The sequence below is a fragment of the Arvicola amphibius genome, chromosome 11 (genome assembly GCF_903992535.2).
Source record: "Arvicola amphibius chromosome 11, mArvAmp1.2, whole genome shotgun sequence".
Lineage (NCBI taxonomy): Eukaryota > Metazoa > Chordata > Mammalia > Rodentia > Cricetidae > Arvicola > Arvicola amphibius.
This window is the reverse complement of record NC_052057.2, coordinates 122,612,859-122,630,505: the sequence shown is the minus strand read 5'-3', so window position 1 is coordinate 122,630,505 and position 17,647 is coordinate 122,612,859.

Below are 17,647 nucleotides of genomic sequence, written 5' to 3'. Positions count from 1 at the left end.
TTGGTGACTTGTTTTGCTGGTACCAGATCTAGGGTTTCTTCATTCATGCTATACAGAGTTACACTTTCGCTAAAAAAATCCTTTCTATACACCCTTTCTCCCCTAATATAGACAATCACACTCTGCTATGAGCCCAAACAAGAATTTTGTTACTTTTTCTTTTATATTTCTACTACCTGGATGCCTTTGATTTTTTTCTCTTATTTTATTAACTCTGATATCTATGTTAAGGGAATAATGTTTGTATTTAATATAGTTGCCCATTTTATCTTTTCTCATTCAGGACTCTATAATGTCATTTATCTTAATTCAATCATCCCTTTATAAAGTAACTATATATATACCTGACACTGTACAGGTAATTTTCTAGAATAATAAGTGTAATGAAAATGACAACAAGATTGTGGTGGAGATGCTATTTCAAAGAGAAAATATCAGGAAATAACATTTTGCAAAAATGGTTGCCTTTTGTGGAAGGATGAAGAATAAGTCCCAATCCATTTTCCACAGGGGAGACAATTGTAACGAAAGATAAGAACAAATGTAAAATCTCTAGGTCAGAAAACAATTATGTAACAAAGAGCAGTTAGTGTGGCTGAGACACAGTGATCTAGGAGTAAAGAATTAACACTGTCTCTGAGAGCAACAGAAGTAGTTGCTTACATCAAGCTTGCAAATTGTGACTCACAGGCTAAGCATGGCATGCCACTTGATTCTGCATTGATGTGAAGTAAGAATAGATTTTATAGTTTAAATTCTTTAAAAAACCAAATTGATAGTATTTTATGAAATATGCAAGTCACAAAATTCAATTTTAGTGCTGATGATACAATTTTACTGTAACATGACTATTGTTTATGAATTTGTTGTTATATTGTGACACAATTGCAAGGCTTTAATGAAGAGCCAAATTGTTCGCTTTGCAAACTCATGTCAGTAAGGAGAATAGATATGATTTAAAAGAATTAGTTTTACTTTAAATTGTGTGTATATGTGTGTGTCTCTGTGTTGTGACATTGCATAGATGTCTGTGTAAGCTGGAAGAAGGCAAGACTTCCAGGTGGGCAAATTGCTTGATGTGGTTGCAGGAAACTGAACTTAAGTTTTCTAGCAGAGCGGCAAGCTCTTTGAACAACAGAGTCATCTTTCAAATCCCTACATTTAATTTTAAATTCAATGAAATATTTCTAGGCATATTTAAGCAGTCGAGCGTCTAATTTGTCCATGTAGGATTCAAATGGATGAGTTGAATAAAGTGAATACAGGAAGGATAAAGGGGGAGACAATGCAATGATTCTATAGGAAAATAAAACATGGCATTGACTAATAAGAAGAATGGGGGTAAGGCTGAGAGACATGGGTAGAGAGACCTTGGAAGTTTCAGAGACAGAACTCTTGAGCACTCAAGTTATCCAACGTCCAGAATAAAAAAATTATAAATAATGAATGTTTCTTGATTTGGGTGAAAGAATCAGAGAAATAAAAATAACATTTATTCATAACAAATGCCTGGGTGAAACATTTGGTTAGAAAAATATGGGGAAAGAGAAAGTTTTGATTAGAAAAACTATGATTAAGTTTGGAACAGAAAAATATGTAAGCAATTACTGATGTAAGTTTAGAGTCTATGAAAATAATTTAAGCCTGTGGAATGAGTATTTGAGCTAGCAGTACAGAGATTATGTTTAATCTTATGAAAGAATAGAAAATCCCATCTAGAAAGAGTAGAGGCAGTGAAAGAAAAATCTCAAAAAGGACATAATTGTTTCATAGACCATAATCTGGTAATCAGTGTCAATGAAAATTAAAATTAGAAATCAGTAACTATAGAACAGACTATGTGTCCATATTTTCATATGTAAGGTATCAGATTTCTTTTGTTTTGCTTTTTTGTTTGTTTTTTGTTTTCTTTTTGAGACAGGGTCTCACTATATAGCTCTGTCTTAAAAGTCACCATGTCAATTGAGCTGGCCTTCTACACACAAAGATCTCCTCAAGGCATCTTTTCTTTAGTGCCAGGTTGAAGTTCTTTATTTCTATTTAATGGTGTTGCTGTCTTTACCATTCATCTTTTGTTTAGCTTCAATAATATTCACGATTCTTTTCTCAACAATCTTCAAAATTTCAAGACATTCCCCTTACATCTGCAAATCTTACTATCAATGGAATGCACAGCACTCAAGTCACGGGTTGCGTTTGAGCTGCCTTTATTTTTCCCTGGCTGGATATTTACTCATTCTTCCTTAGAGTACCCTCATGCAAAGTTTCAGAAAAGGCAAAAATATAGACAAGTTTTTTCTCAGTGGAATATTATGGTCTCTAATCCAGAGACATAGGGAAAAGGGCATTTTTACTAATAGTCTTCATGATTTTCTAAGCCTTTCCCCCAGGTTTATTTAAAAAAAAATAGAGTGAAATCTTTAGTTTCACTAATTCGTCTATCTCACCACAACTTTAGATAAACTTCATGAGAATCTTTAAAGTGAGCAAAACACTAAGTTGATTTATAGTTATTTGTGTTCAGATATTTATATAACTAGTTAGTAGAACCAACTCTTGGGAATGATTGTTCCAATTAGAGTTTGCATAGTTTACAAAATAAAAATAAGATGTATTTTTTCTTGTTCTCCTCACATCCCACATACTTTTTGAGGCAGAGTTGGGCTGGCTTTGAACTCATAATGATTCCTGCGTCTGTTTTCTAAATCCTGGGATTAAAACTATGCACCAACGTGCCTTGATTCTCTTGTCTTTTTAAAGTAATGTTTACAAGGGCTGGTAAGATGGAAGAGTGGGTAAATGTACTTACCGCCAAACCTGATGCCTTGAATTTGGTCCACAAATCCCTCAAGGTGGAAGGAGAAATTTAATTTTACAGAATGAAATGAGTTTGAGCTTCACATTTATACTGCAGTATGAACTTACATGAAAACATGCACACACAAATATGTAAAAAAAAAAACTGTAAAACATACTTGTCACAAAAAACCTTGTGTGGAATAACTGAGCATTATACATTATAAAATAAATTATACATCATGAGTTATTTATATTTCAAGATATTTTTCTGAAGTATATAATTTCTATTTGTTTTTGTCTTTTTCTTTGCTCTCATCCCTTAAGGTTTATATGCATGTTTCCCTATTATGAAGTTGAGTATCATTTAACTTCTACAAGGTAAAGGTCCTTTCTTGTGAAACTATTTCACAATTCAAAGAAATCTTTCAAAGGAAATATGGTTTTCTAATCATAGTAAAAATTGTGAGAAAATTCTCCCCCAAAAATGAAACTTTAAACTTCTCTTTAGCTTATAGCTGTGTGTCTGTGAGGAGGAATGGCTATGCTCTTCCTCTCTAAGCCTCTTCTACATTGATTTTTGAAAGTAGTTGAACAGCCTAGTATTTAATTCTTACAAATTTTCCAAAGTACAAGCTGTGCACAGCTGGTGTGCAATGATTACATTTTAGCTCCTTAATGTTGTCTCATTTTGAAAAACTGTTTTGTTTCTAAAAAAAAAATAATGACTCATTTCCTAAATTAAACTTAGCTATTTCAATGGCTATGAAGGGAATGTGCTGAAGGTCATCTTTCTATGCTTTTCCATAGATCACAAATGTCCTTGTATCTTCTAGAGATTTCTTCATCAGTTTGATCCCATTGCATTATACAGATGCTCTTCCAACGCTACTCTTCACTGAAGACAAAGATCTGACATTGTAAAGAAATACAGTCAAGTTCCTGATAATTTTCCTTGGATCCTATTGTATGTTCTTATGAAACCTGCTCACAGTGCAGAACTTTTGTGAATCATTTTTGTTCATAGTGCTGTTGTGAGGTGGATGAGGTCAAACCCAGCAAGAATTCATAGCAAGTATGTGGAAGGAGCTTAGAAAACTTCAGTCTTCTCATTTGTTCTAGTTGCCTCTCATGTTTCCCTCCCTTCCTCGATGCCCCTTTCTCAGTTTCTCATTCCTTCTCTGCAGGTAGATACACCATGTACTTCTGTTATCACAGACTTATCATTAGGTCCAGAAGCAAGGGCCCATCCTTCCAAATTGCGTGCAAAGATTAATTCATCTTCTTTTTTAAGTTGATGATGTCAGGTATTTTTTGAGTTCATGGTGGGAAGGTGAATAACATATACAACGATATTCTATAGCTTTACTTGAAATAGCCCCCAAATGAAGTTTATGTGCATTGACTATATTTTTACTAATAAAATATGATATGTCTTTGAATATGTCCATTTACTTTCTAAATTATATTGCAATTAGAATTTGTTTCCTTTACTATTCTGACTGCTCCTTTTCCTATTATAAATAAAATACTTGATAACTGTTTGCTGATGAAACAGTTATCAATACAGTTTTGTTTTATCCCTCCCTTTGTAATTTCATATTACTGTACAACTGTTCTTAGAAGTTGCCGTCTTAATAAAACTACATATAGATGCATAAAAATATAAACAATAAAAAACTGCAGTAGTCAATATGATACTGTTCCATAGGTGGCTGTTATTCAGACCACTCTTTTCAAGCTTACATTCTGATCCTAATGTTCATGATCAAGTCTCACCTTTATCCTCAGTATCACTGTACTCTTGAAATCTATCTAATGGAAGGTTATATCAAATCAAATAAGAAAGAAACAATGAACATGTTATGAATGAATGATCAAAGCAAGGAAATATTAAATTTCTTTTAGACTACTATTTAATAATTTAAAAACCTTGGTAATTCCACAAACAAAGTCAGCACTTGTTGAATCACTTGTGATTTACTGGCCAACAAAAGGTAAAGATGTTTGGAGTTTAGAAAGGAGTTGTAGGTCAAATGTTTTGAGATTATATTGATATCTCAGTCCTATTGCTAGGAGCCTTCCCTGGTTAAAGAAGATGCCCAATTCAGGCTCTGTATTACACATCAGTAGCAGTCTTTACTAGGGTCATTCTCATTGATTCCAGTGAGTTCCACTACACTAGATTTCCACAAAGTACCCCAAATACCTCCAAGTGTGAATCCTCTCTCTAAGCACTCTCTTCCGCTCTCTCTCCCCCAGCTACACCTGATTCCTCATGTTCCCATTCCTATCTGCTCCAGTTTGCCCACAAAATCAGTTTTATTTCCCATTCCCAAGAAAACCATGAATTCCCCCACTTAAACCTTCCTTGGTATGTGGCTTTTTGGCTCTGTGAGTTATAGCATGATTACACTTAACTTAATAGCTAATGTCTGTGTATAAGTGAGTAGATACTATATTTGTATTCTGCCTCACTCAGAAGGAACACTGTCAAATAGATTTTATGAGGCCATAGTCACATTTATATACAAATCACACAAAGATTTGAAAAAGGAGGGGACTGAAGATCAATTTTCCTCAAACACAGATGCAAAAATATTCAATAAAATACAAATGAAATCCAGGAACACATTAAAAAGATCATCTTACATGATCAAATAGGCTTTATTCCAATTTTATGAAGAGACCACTTGTTCGTTTTCTGGCAGTCCAGATGCCCAAAATAATCACACAGAAACCACATTATTTAAATTACTGCTTGGCCCATTAGCTCTAGCTTCTTATTTGTTAACTCTTACATCTTAATTTTACCCATCTCCATTAATCTGTGCATCACCACGAGGTCATTGCCTACACACAAAATTTCAGCACATCTCTCTCCGGCTGCAGCTCCATGACTTCACCCTGACTCTGCCCTTCTTTCTTCCAGCATTCAGTTTAGTTTTTCCTGCCTATGTCTATTCCTTGCACAGGCCCAAGAAATTTTTTAATTAACCAACGGTATTCACAGCATACACAGGGGAATCCCACATCACCTCCCATTTTCTATTTAAATAAAAAGGAAGGTTTTAACTTTAACATAGTAAAATTACATATACCAAAATAGGTATCAAGTAATAATTACAGTTACAATATTTATATCTGTTTTATCTTTTATCATGACTAAGGATAACCATAATTGTAACTATAAATTCTTCAACTCCATCAAAGACTTTTGAAGGATATAATATTACTTAAGTTAACAGGAAGTGCATTGTAAGAAATTTCCAAAACTCTAGAATTGAAAGAGTCATCTCACTACCTGGACAGTCACCCAAAGTTCTTGTACTGTTGGGGCATCCATCTTCAGTCTAATGCTCCATAGTATCCAGTAGTCTTTTCCAGGAAGCAGAAAATGTCAAAGACAGTTCTGTCTGTATTGGCAATTAGTCACTTATTCTGTGTTCTGCAGAATGTCTAGCAACTCTTTTTGTTCTTTTATGAAGCAGGAAACCCAAAGGATTGTCTCACCTTTAGGCAGGATCAGCAGTCATTTTTCTGTGGGTCCTACATTTTCAGTTTACATAGCATACCATCAAGCAGTTCAGAAAAGAGAAGTTTCTTGCCCAAATGGCCAGAAAATTCATGAGGAGCCTTTTTGATGCCCAACTTCCTTGAAGCCTAGTGTGGTCCCGTGGAGGCTCCACTAGAGTTTCTGAGTTTTCACAATCTTGTTTCAGCTGTCTCTGAAAATTTATTCATCATGATCTTGACCTTTCTTGCTCATGTATTTCTTCCACTCTCTCTTCTATTAGAATCCCGGAGCTCAGCTGGGTGCTTGGTTATAGATCTCTGCATCTCGTTCTGTCAGTTGCTAGATGAAAGCCATATTTATAGTTGGACTATTTGCCAATCTAATTATAGGGGAAGGGCAGTTTCGGGCTCCCTCTCCACTATTGCTAAGTGTCTTAACTGGGGTCATCCTTGTGTATTTCAGGAAATTTCCTTAGCACCAGATTTCTTCCTGACCACATAGTGGATCTCTCTATCAAGATCTCTCTTTCATTGCTCTCCCACTACATCTTTCTCCCTGCTTGACTTTCCCATTCCTTCATTTTCTTATCATCCATCCCCACCTCCTATATCCACTGCCTCATCTCCAGTTTATGTAGGAGGTCTCATCTAATTCTCTTTCCCTCAGCAATCCAGGTGTCCCTCCTAGGTCTTCCTTGTTACCTAGCTTCTTTGGAGCTGTGGATTATAGGCCTGAGATGCTCTTGGGTTCCTGAAAATTTTCAAGCCATTTCCATTGCTCCTTTTTGTCTACTAAAATTTAAGAGTAAAACCCTACTGTTGGAAACAACACACACATAGAACACAGATCATGTAGAAGTCATGCTGGTACTTATCAGGGAGCTTCCCCCTTGGCTGAATTTAATGGTACTATGAAGTCATATGTCAGCTACTGGGAGAAAGACAACAGGGATATCCACACGACAGGGATATCCATAACAATCAATGTTGTACCTTGTAAGTGCCATAATAATTATTGTAGTAAAATATTCACATAGGTGCAATAGTAATACAAAAATGATGAAGCATGCAACTGATTTTTTATGGACTTAAGAAATGTTTCAGAAGATGAAACACATGTAAATATGCCCCAAACCCATGGTTTAAGAGTATGCAGAGCAAAGCTCAGGATCTATTACTAGAACTTTGCTAGATGTGCATAATAACAAACTGCCCTCCAAATATGTATCTCTCTAACCTAAGATTAATAAGCTCTTAGTTCTCATCAGAGAAGATCCTTTGTGTAGTGGATAGTGGCTAATAGAAAAAAACCATAACTAGACCAAATACTAAGAATACTTGTCAATATAGTGCTAAGCAAAGCATGAGATATTTAGATCATACCTGCTTCCCAGTGCTCAGGGACAATAGTAGAAGAGGTAGAAAGATGATAAGAGTCAGAAGTTGGGGAAGACAGAAGTGAAACAGTGTGTTCTGGACTTCACAGGGTACTTCACACTTGAACTCATAGCAGCTCCTGTTGTCTGAACAAGATCAAGCTAGTTAATATACCAGCATGGAGTTGGAGTGAGATTGGGCGCTCTAACCCTAGTTGAGAACTTATGGACAGTTAATGGTTTATAAAAGAGGGACAGTTGGACAGTCAGCTTTCTTTAAGAGCATGCCTACAGGTAGCTGAACACCCCAGTGGAAGGTGTCATACCAATAGTATGTTGAGAGCTAACGTTAAAGCCAATGGGGGAGAAACAAAGGAAGCAATAGAGGGAGAATGAGACTGAGACGAATGATATAGCATGGACTTGGGATGAGTATTTGAGAAGGAACATGGTCAAAATACTCTGTGTGAAATTCATGAATAATTGCAATATTTTAAAAATCTCATTATAATTGTACTGTTAAGTACTATATAATACTTGTGAAATAAAAGAATGCAAGCAGAATATTGAAGTTGATATATAGATTTGAGGTAGCTTTAAAATGTTATTGGTAAATTTAGTTAAGAAGTAGCAACAACCATAATAAAATAATGTTAGATTAGATGATGTGGTTATTATAAAAAGAAACATTTAAACAGTATTCATACACTAGTAGAAGAAAATAAATACAGAATAAAGAATACAAATAGCAAATAATAAGCCAAAAGCAAAAGCTTTTGTTAAATTAGCAAGCTACTCTATGAAAATAGTCTTACAAAAACCCTCAATCACAGCCTATTTCTTAAGTTGAAACTTTTTGTTCAATTTTCTTGTTCTAATTAGTGTTATGTTAGTTAATAAGCAAAAGTAGCATTAAGAAGGTCTTCGTCATTTGCATGTTCATGGCATAATTTTAGAAAGTTACTCAGTCCTTAAAATATAGAAGTAAATACATACAATCTCATGGATATCCATTGCTCAATTGCAGCACACTATTTTAATCTCCAGTCTCCTTAAAGCTGGAATTACAGATGTGCATTATCATATCAGCCTTTAAAATTTTTAACTTAAAAAAGCACATTTGGCTCTATTTTCCAGCATTAAATTTAAATATATACTTAATTGTTCTGAGCTAATAAAGAATTGTCTTTTATCTTTACCGTAATTATTAAAAGAAATTACTTGTATTTTGTGATCTGGACATAAGAAGAGCACAGGAAGAATTGGAGTCATGGCATGTATTTGGTATTTGGAACTATGGTAACAACAGGATGTTTCAGAGGAAAAATATTCAGAAGAGCAAAAAGGAGAAGATCTAAGAGAGAACCTCTGGGCTAATAACACAAAAGAAGTTAGAAGAAAGAGAGAAGGCAACCATCCCTACAAAACAGAACGACTGGAAAAACATACCAATATACCAATACCCCCAAAACAGAAATATTGTAATTTCTGAGAAATATTCAGAGCTTCTCCTCATTTCAGAGTAGATTGGTTACATAGGATAAGAGCCATTAGCAACTTACATTTTATGTAGTCAAGAAAATTGTTTACTATTTAATATCTTGCGTCTCACTTTACAGTATTACAACTTGCTCTAGGATAACTATAAGCAAAGCGATTCTGTAATCTATCCACATCACTAAATTCACTGTCATCATAACTCTATGGAGTAAATAATCTCTTTTTATTTTACTATCCAGAGAATTCGAATTGGCTGAAGAAGAGTCTTTTTATAGAGAGGTATGGATAAAATTTAAGTCATCATTCCCTGACATGTTTCACAATATTTTATAAAGAAAGATTATTCCTCATTGATTATTAGAGCTCTGGTGGTGTTCAATAACGACAAATTGAAATAAAACCTCACTACTGTACAGCAGTTTCTCCCAGAATGCTTGCTTCAGGAATAGTGGGGAGGGGCACAAGAGCTTTGGGAAGTAAAGAGAAGGTTAGATATTTGCAGAAAGTTGGATGGTTCTCCCAGGCCCCTTCCAGCTGTATAGAAGGTTCAACAATGGCAGGGAGAAGGAGACTCACCATGGAGCTGCAGAGAAGAGATTCTCACACTGTGGACCTCTCTTCCAGCTCTGCACAGAGCTCCAGAAGGGCAGCTTATGTCGGCCATCACTTGTAGTGGGATGTGCTTTTGGAAGACATGGTTGCCTTTTTCTTTTCCAAACTAGCAAACCTTTATCCATGTTCCTCTTATTAACCCCAATAAAAACATTGCTTCGTTATGTTGCACTTTTGTTTAGTTAACACTTTGGTCTGTCATGGGTTCCTCTTCTGGAATGACGAGATATATATCCTGCATTTCCAAGGTGGGGAGGATCTCTTAGAGAACAATTAGGAAATAAAGAAAGAAAGTGAAAAAAAATACTAGATTGCAGATCTCATCAGACATAGTTACTGGTAAGTTTTTAATGGGCAGGTGAGTTGGCTAAATAAGTAAAGATGCTTGCGAACAAGACTGGTGAGTAGAGTTCAAAATTATGATTTCACTCGCTCAGCCCTAGATGAGATTCTCTCTCATCCCCACATGTGCTGATCTCTACATGGACACACCAGTAGTCATATGTGCTTACTTTCACACACATGCACACAGGGAAAGAGAGAGAGAGAGAGAGAGAGAGAGAGAGAGAGAGAGAGAGAGAGAGAGAGAGAGAGAGAGAGAGAGAGAGAGAGAGAGGAAAAGATTTCTTAAATACATAAAAACCTATGTTTGCTAAAACACATACAGATACGAATGTGATGAATGAATTTAACTACATAAATGAAAATTCTGGCTAAACTGCGATCACACTGTAATTATAGAAATGTAAATAAAAATTTAAATGTCATTGTTTTTTCAAGGGATTAAATTAACTCATCACCCAATCACTCATGATTGATATTATCTGGAAAATTTCCACACATGTAGAAATCACAAGTTGAGAGGAAGATAGCGAATATGCGGTGAGTGAAGTAAGAAAGTAAGAAATTAAAAAATAGATGAAAAATATAGAGCAAGATTTTGAGAAAACTGGAAGATATTTTCAGAGATTTTTTTTACTCTCTCTATGATATCTATCAGTATTTTTAATCAGTCTATTATGAAGTCCTAATAATTCTAAATCTATAAACCTCCTTCAAATCATATTAACTCGGAAGAACTGCACTAATAGAAACTATTTTTACTAGATAATTTCCATCTATATAGAGCCTCTACAATTTAAATCTCACTTGAAGTCACTATGTCTTTATAAGAAAATTTCAGTTGTTCTTAGGTTGATTATCTAATGACACACATTTTATCAGTAATACAAGCATCAAAACACATATTTACTTCTGTATCTTTAATAGATTCTATTTGGAGTGGTGGAAAACATTCTTTATCCCATTGGAATTGTTCCATAATTCTGTGCTCCAGCTTTTGGCAATAACAAAGAAAAGCTTTCTGAAAGCCTGTGATTATAGAACTTTCATAAGGACAAACCGTGGCAGATAATTCAAGGCTATTAGGCCCTTTTCATGTTGATAATTATCAGGTATTTAATGCTTTGTGAACATTTCCAAATTAATGATTAATTAGCCCATTTTGCAACCCAGGTCATTCAGTCCCATTATACAACTTGCTTTAAAAAAAAAAAAGCTGAAAAGGCAAGACGAGCTTTACATACAACGCTTCAGTAGTTACCATCTTTGGGTCTATTCAGGACTGAGGAAAACATTACTGAGTTTTATAGAAATGTAACGGATTGTACCCTTGTTTGTAACAATGCTGAAGACTTGCAGAATATTTCCAAATCAGCTTAGTATGCTGTGAATCCAGATTGAGCTACTTTCATTAAAATCTATGTGATCCATAACGGGCATTATATACACACATATACATATATATGTATATATATATATATATACATATATATATATATGTAAAGTGCTCTAATCCTTACCAAAGGGTGTATACTAAATTAGTAAATTTTACAAAGTAAAATACAACGTAGAAAGAATAACATCAGGACTACCCAGGTAATGCAAAGGGAAGAGAGTGTAAGAACATTGCTGGAGAAGAGGTGGCATTCATGCAGTTGGTGGAACCATTTCTAATATGAAAGCATGTTAACTTTGTCAATGTCTTAAAAATGAGTATTAAGAGCTGTAAAATTCTATCCTCTGAGTAGGACAGTACCTGCATGTAAACACTTGTTCATGAGAAACCCTCAAGGCTAGACCTGTTGAGGTTCCCTCATAAAAAGGAGTGGAGAGGGCGATCAGACTTCGATCTGAGCTTCCCTACCTTCCCTCCTGCCCTTGCTTGTTAGCTGTATGCAAGTCTACCTTAAACACATATATTCTTGTGGTCTCAGGAGGTCCTCAGGTGTACAAAGAATGGAGGGTTAGTGAAGGAGGACTCCTGTACAGCCATAAGGAAACCATAATCTGAGAATTTTCAGTGGTGCAGCTGCACTGGAACCTTTGTTTCTGTAAGTAATGCCTCTCTCATGTTGTGTAAGCCCAACCATATCATTGGTTCACTAGGTAAACTTTAATAGAATCATTCTTTGGAATCTCCATGGTGCCCTATTGAGGATGAGTAGGCATTTGTTCCTGCATCCTCTGGAAAACCTTCATGGAACACACGTCAGTGGTGGCATACATTATCTGGGTTCAACCGCTAGCTTATTCAAAAAGAAAATAAATCATGAATTTGTAAATTTTCATTTATTTCTCTTCCTATCCCTAAACTCAGTGATGACATTTTTCTTAGGTAGTAATATCAATAACACTGCTCCCAAGAACCTCAATATTAAGATTTTTATATCAGTTTTATTGATCTCTGTTACTATAGAACCCAAACTATAAGCAGTGTTGAATTTTATAGAATTGGAAAAATGCAATATTTCATCTTAGATATCTAAGAATCTCTTTGTCCTAGAGATTAGGAGGAGGCTTTCAGGTTCTACTAGTCTGAAATACTTTTTTTTAACAAAGTCTGTAAATAATTTCAAAAGAACAATTTTGATTTTTATTACAGTTTAATACTTATATACTATATTGTTTTAAGGGTTATTAAATATTATAATTGTTTACTGTTTGAAAATTGTCAATGTTTCTGATTTTTTCCATGATTAAATAGACAACAATGAACAAGTTTTGATATTCCAAACTATTGAGAGCATTTTGTATCTGGAGTTTGAGACTTTGTAGGAATTGACCTAGAAACACATGTTGTTTTCTCCAAACTATTGAAAGCATTTTGTGTCTGGTGTTTGAGACTTTGTAGGAATTGATCTAGAAACACACGTTGTTTTCTCATAAAAATTGTGTAGATGGCAGTTTTTCTGCTGTCAGCCAGTTCCCAAATAACCACTCTGAGGCTTAATACTAATTACAAATTATTTGCCTAGTTGCTCAGACTTATTATTAACTAGCTTTTAGAACTTAAATTAACCAGTTTCTATTAGTCTGTATATCTGGCACGTATTCCTCTAGCAGCTGCTGGAATCTCCCTTGACTCCACCTTCCTTCTCCCTGTCAGTTTCCAGCCTAGTTACATTGTGCCCTGCCATAGGATAAAGCAGCTTCCTTAAACCAATGGGGATAAAACAAATTCACAGCATACAGAGGGGAATCCGACATCATCTCCACTTTTCTATCTAATTAAAAAGAAAGGTTTTAGTTTTAACTTGCAAAATCGCATGCAACAAAACAGGTATCAAGCAAAGATTATAGTTATGATATTTAGTCTATGTATATTTTGCAAAATTGAAGAAAATATTCTATCATTTATCCTATCTTTGTACGTCCAAAGTTTTGTTATCTAGTTTATCATTTATCATAACTAAGGAAAACTATAATTATAACTATCTAGTCCTCAAATCCACCAAAAATTCCAGCAGGATATAATACCTAAGAAAACAGGAAGAGCATTGTAAGCAACTTCCAAAACTCTAGAGTTGCCAAAGACTTCTGGTTCCCTAGACAGTCACTCAAAGTTCTTCTGTAATGTTGAGGCATCTGTCTTCAGGCTACAGATGTAGATTATGGTACATTTCTTAGTGAAGCAGTAAATCAGAAGACCTCTTTTGCCTATTTTGGCAAAACTCATGGGTCTCTTTTTTTCTGTGTCCTTTAGAATGTCTGGCAGACATTTCTGTGAAGCAGGAACCTTGAAGGAGTATCTCACTTTGGTAAGTTGGGCAGTCATTTTCATGTAGGTTCTGCATGTACACTATACACAGTATACTGCCAAGCAGTCAAGGAAATAGCAGTTCCTTGCCCAAATAGCTAGACTTGTCACATTTAAGACAAATTCTAAAAGGAAATTCTTTAATGCCCATCATCATCTTGAAGTGATTGGTGCTGCCAGGAGTAGACAAGTCTCACTGCTGAGAAAGTTTAAGTTCTTGATACATTTTAAATGCCATATTCTCTAGGTTTTTGAAGTGTGTGAAGATTATCTATCTATTTGAAATATTTCTTTGTATATCTAGAAAACCTAACTAAATCTGTAGTGGTGATATTCAGAAACACTGGGCAGCATTTCAAAGGTGGGTCTAGTAGGATTCTTTCAGTCCACTGGTGGTGTGTTTAAAAAAAAAAACAATTGTCCTACAATTCCTTGAGTTCTAATAAAGAGTTCTATAAAAGGAGGAAGACTGCACACTCTTATTGTTCCCTGTTTTCTTGCTGGAGATACATTTTCTCTGTCTTTTCCTTCATTGCTGTTTTCATGTAGCTCTCACTAATTAAAAACGAGCCCAAGCTTGTACATTAACTTTTAACCACCCCAAACTAGGAGCTAAATAACCCTTTCTTTTGAAGTAACTTGTCTTTGAAATTTCTCTATGGTTACAAAATGCTTACTAATAAATTTCCATAAATTGCCAATGAAAAATGGATTCCCAGCTTCATAATTCTGGGAATCAATGCAGGTTGTGTTTTAGGAACATAGTAGCACCCTTGGCAGTTCTCCTTATTATGTCTGCACTGCAATTACTAAATTAGCTTAGTGCTCAGGAGAACTCTACCTCCTTTATCTGTGTCCCACTATCAATTATTATGTATTTCTTTAAAGTTATTCAATTAAGAACAATTTCTTTTTAATATTATGAGATTAAAACATAACATTTAAGGAAATGTGGAATTTATGTGAAACTTAAATCCTAATATCTATAAATTAAATGCTGTTGGAATGTAGCCACACTCATGCATTTTTGTATTGCCTATGACTGCTCTTTGCTACAAAGTCAGAGCCAAGTACTTGCCAGGGAACACTTCTGGTCTGTAAAGCAGAAAATATTTACTATCAAGCCATTTACTGAAAAGTGTTCTGCAATGACTCTGAATATCCTGCTCTAATTCATGCTCCTGAAAATTCCTTCTCTGAGGAGACAGCAGAAACCAGGAGGTTAATAGGTTGTATAATATCTCTCAGGAAAGAAAATGGTAAATAAAACTCATACTGGCCTCAGCCTCTTGGTTTTTATGGGGTTTCAATCTGCTGTGATGGAAAGCTTCTCCATGACTCTGCCTCCTTTCTTCCAACATTCAACTAAGTTTTCTTTGCCTAGATTGACTCCACCCTATCACAGGCCTAAGAGAGTTTCTTTATTAACTAATGGTATTAACAGCATGCAGAGGGGAATGCCACATCACTGTCACTGAAATAATAAATATTTACTGAAATGAATTCATGTAAATATAAATGAATATTTATATATATGTATACTTACATACATATATTCATATGTATATTTACTTATACTAAGGATGTATGCATTTATTTATATATACATGTATGTAAACATGTACATCTAATTTAAAATTTTAAAATTGTCATGATATTCATTTTCACATATTATTTATTAATATTAATTAATCCTATTATTGTTTTACACTAAGAGTTAGGGTGGGCAGATCCGATTAGACCATTTAGGGCTAAATGCTCCAGATCACTCAGTCTTTGTACATTGTCCAGTTGTAGTTCTTTGTGTTAATTACTATCTACTGCAAAAAGAAGCTTCTCCTGGGCTCATGGCCAAGATCAATAAAAAAAAGGAACACAGATGCTGGTCATGATGCAGGGAAAGGCAAACACTTATTCATTGTTGATAGGAATGCAAACAGACACTATGGAAATTAGTGTGGAGGTTCTTCAGAAATCTGAAATCTTATCTACCATAAGATAAAGCTATAATACTCTTGGACATATGCCCAAAGACCTCTAATTCTTATAACAGATATTTGCTATTCCATGTTCATTCTTTTTTTATTCAGCATATCCAGCAATTGGAAACAGTCTAGATGTCCTTCAACTGATGAATGAATAAGGAAATATGGTATACAAACACAATGATATATTACCAGTTCATAAAAAATGAAATTCATAAGTTTTTAGGTAAATGAATGGAACTAGTAATAATTATTGTGAGTGAAATAACCCAGATGACCCGAGACAAATATGGCCTGTTTTATTTTATATTTGGATGTCAGTTTTTAAGCTTTTGATGTATGTGTTTCTATCCAGAGAGCCATAGAAGACATATAGCTAGAAAGGTATCAGGAAGAGAAAGGGATATTTCAAGGAAGGGAAAACAGAGTATATTCTTGTAAAGAGATAAAGGAGAAACTAGAATTAGATGATTACCTGGGAAGTGGGATTGGGAAGTAAAGTAAAGGTGGAAATATGCAAAGTTAATATTGAAGTTTGTTTGAAAAGCCATATGGGAAACTACTACTGTGAAGCTTCCAAGGATACATACTTATATACAAAGAATTTAAATGGAACCACTATATACTGTGGGAGACAATCCCAACCTAATCTTATTTTTTGAGATGAGCTTTGTCTATGAGCCTACAGCTTTCCACTGTGGCTAGACTAGATCCTCCCAGCTCTGCCTCCCTAGTACTGGAATACAAGTCTGTACCATGCCATCCAACTTTTTTGTGGGTGCTTGGGATTGAACACAGGATCTCATGTCTTTGGCAAGTACTTTAGACTAAGCTCTTGACTTATTCAAAAAATTACTCCAAAATTTAATATTAAATAATGTATCATTCATCAGGTAGTAGTAGTTGAGCTCTATTTAGTCATACTAGTTCACATTGAATATTAATAAAGTGTAGTTTTTAATTTGCATTCCTGCTGTTGTAATGATAATATTTAATGCTGTGGTTTTCTATGTTTAAAACTTATACGTAATATATTTTTGATAAATGTCCTTTTGCTTGATTCTTAAAATTTTACATACTTATAGTCATAATATATATATTCTTATTTAATGAGTCTTTAAATGTAATGCATATGTGGGTTCAATGTCTGTAATCATATTCCAAAACATGTGGCCTACTTATTTCCAACAATCTGAAAATAAATGCACGAGTCTAAGGTCCAACAATTTTTAATTCCAAGAAGAAGTGCACATAGTTCCTTTACACTCTAATATTTTAGCACAATTGTACTTAGATCATCACTCTTGTGATGGTCATATGAGTCACAGTTATAACATGAAGATCAATATCAGTAACCAATAATACATTGTCACAGAAACATTATTATAGATCATTGTTCCTTGTTTATGTGGAAATAATATTATAAACTATGAACTTCAAATATAATTCTAGAAATCTGGCGTGCTCATGATGTGGTTGCTTCAAGTCTTTCTTGGGCAGTCACTGGAAAGGTGTTGGAAAGGTGTCATTGCCTGTTGTTAGTACTAAAGAGCCTGTACTTGGCTACCATGGAAGGCGACTCTGTTTTCATCTATTTTAAACTTGGAAATACTTCCAGAAATTTTTAGATTACATATAAGAATTTTTTAAACAGCTCTGTTACTAATGGAGAAAACTTCCATGTTACCACTGAACCTTGATTGACTTAGGCTCTTATGTCTTATTTGAAATTCATATTTTTCTAACTTTGTCAGTACAGTAAA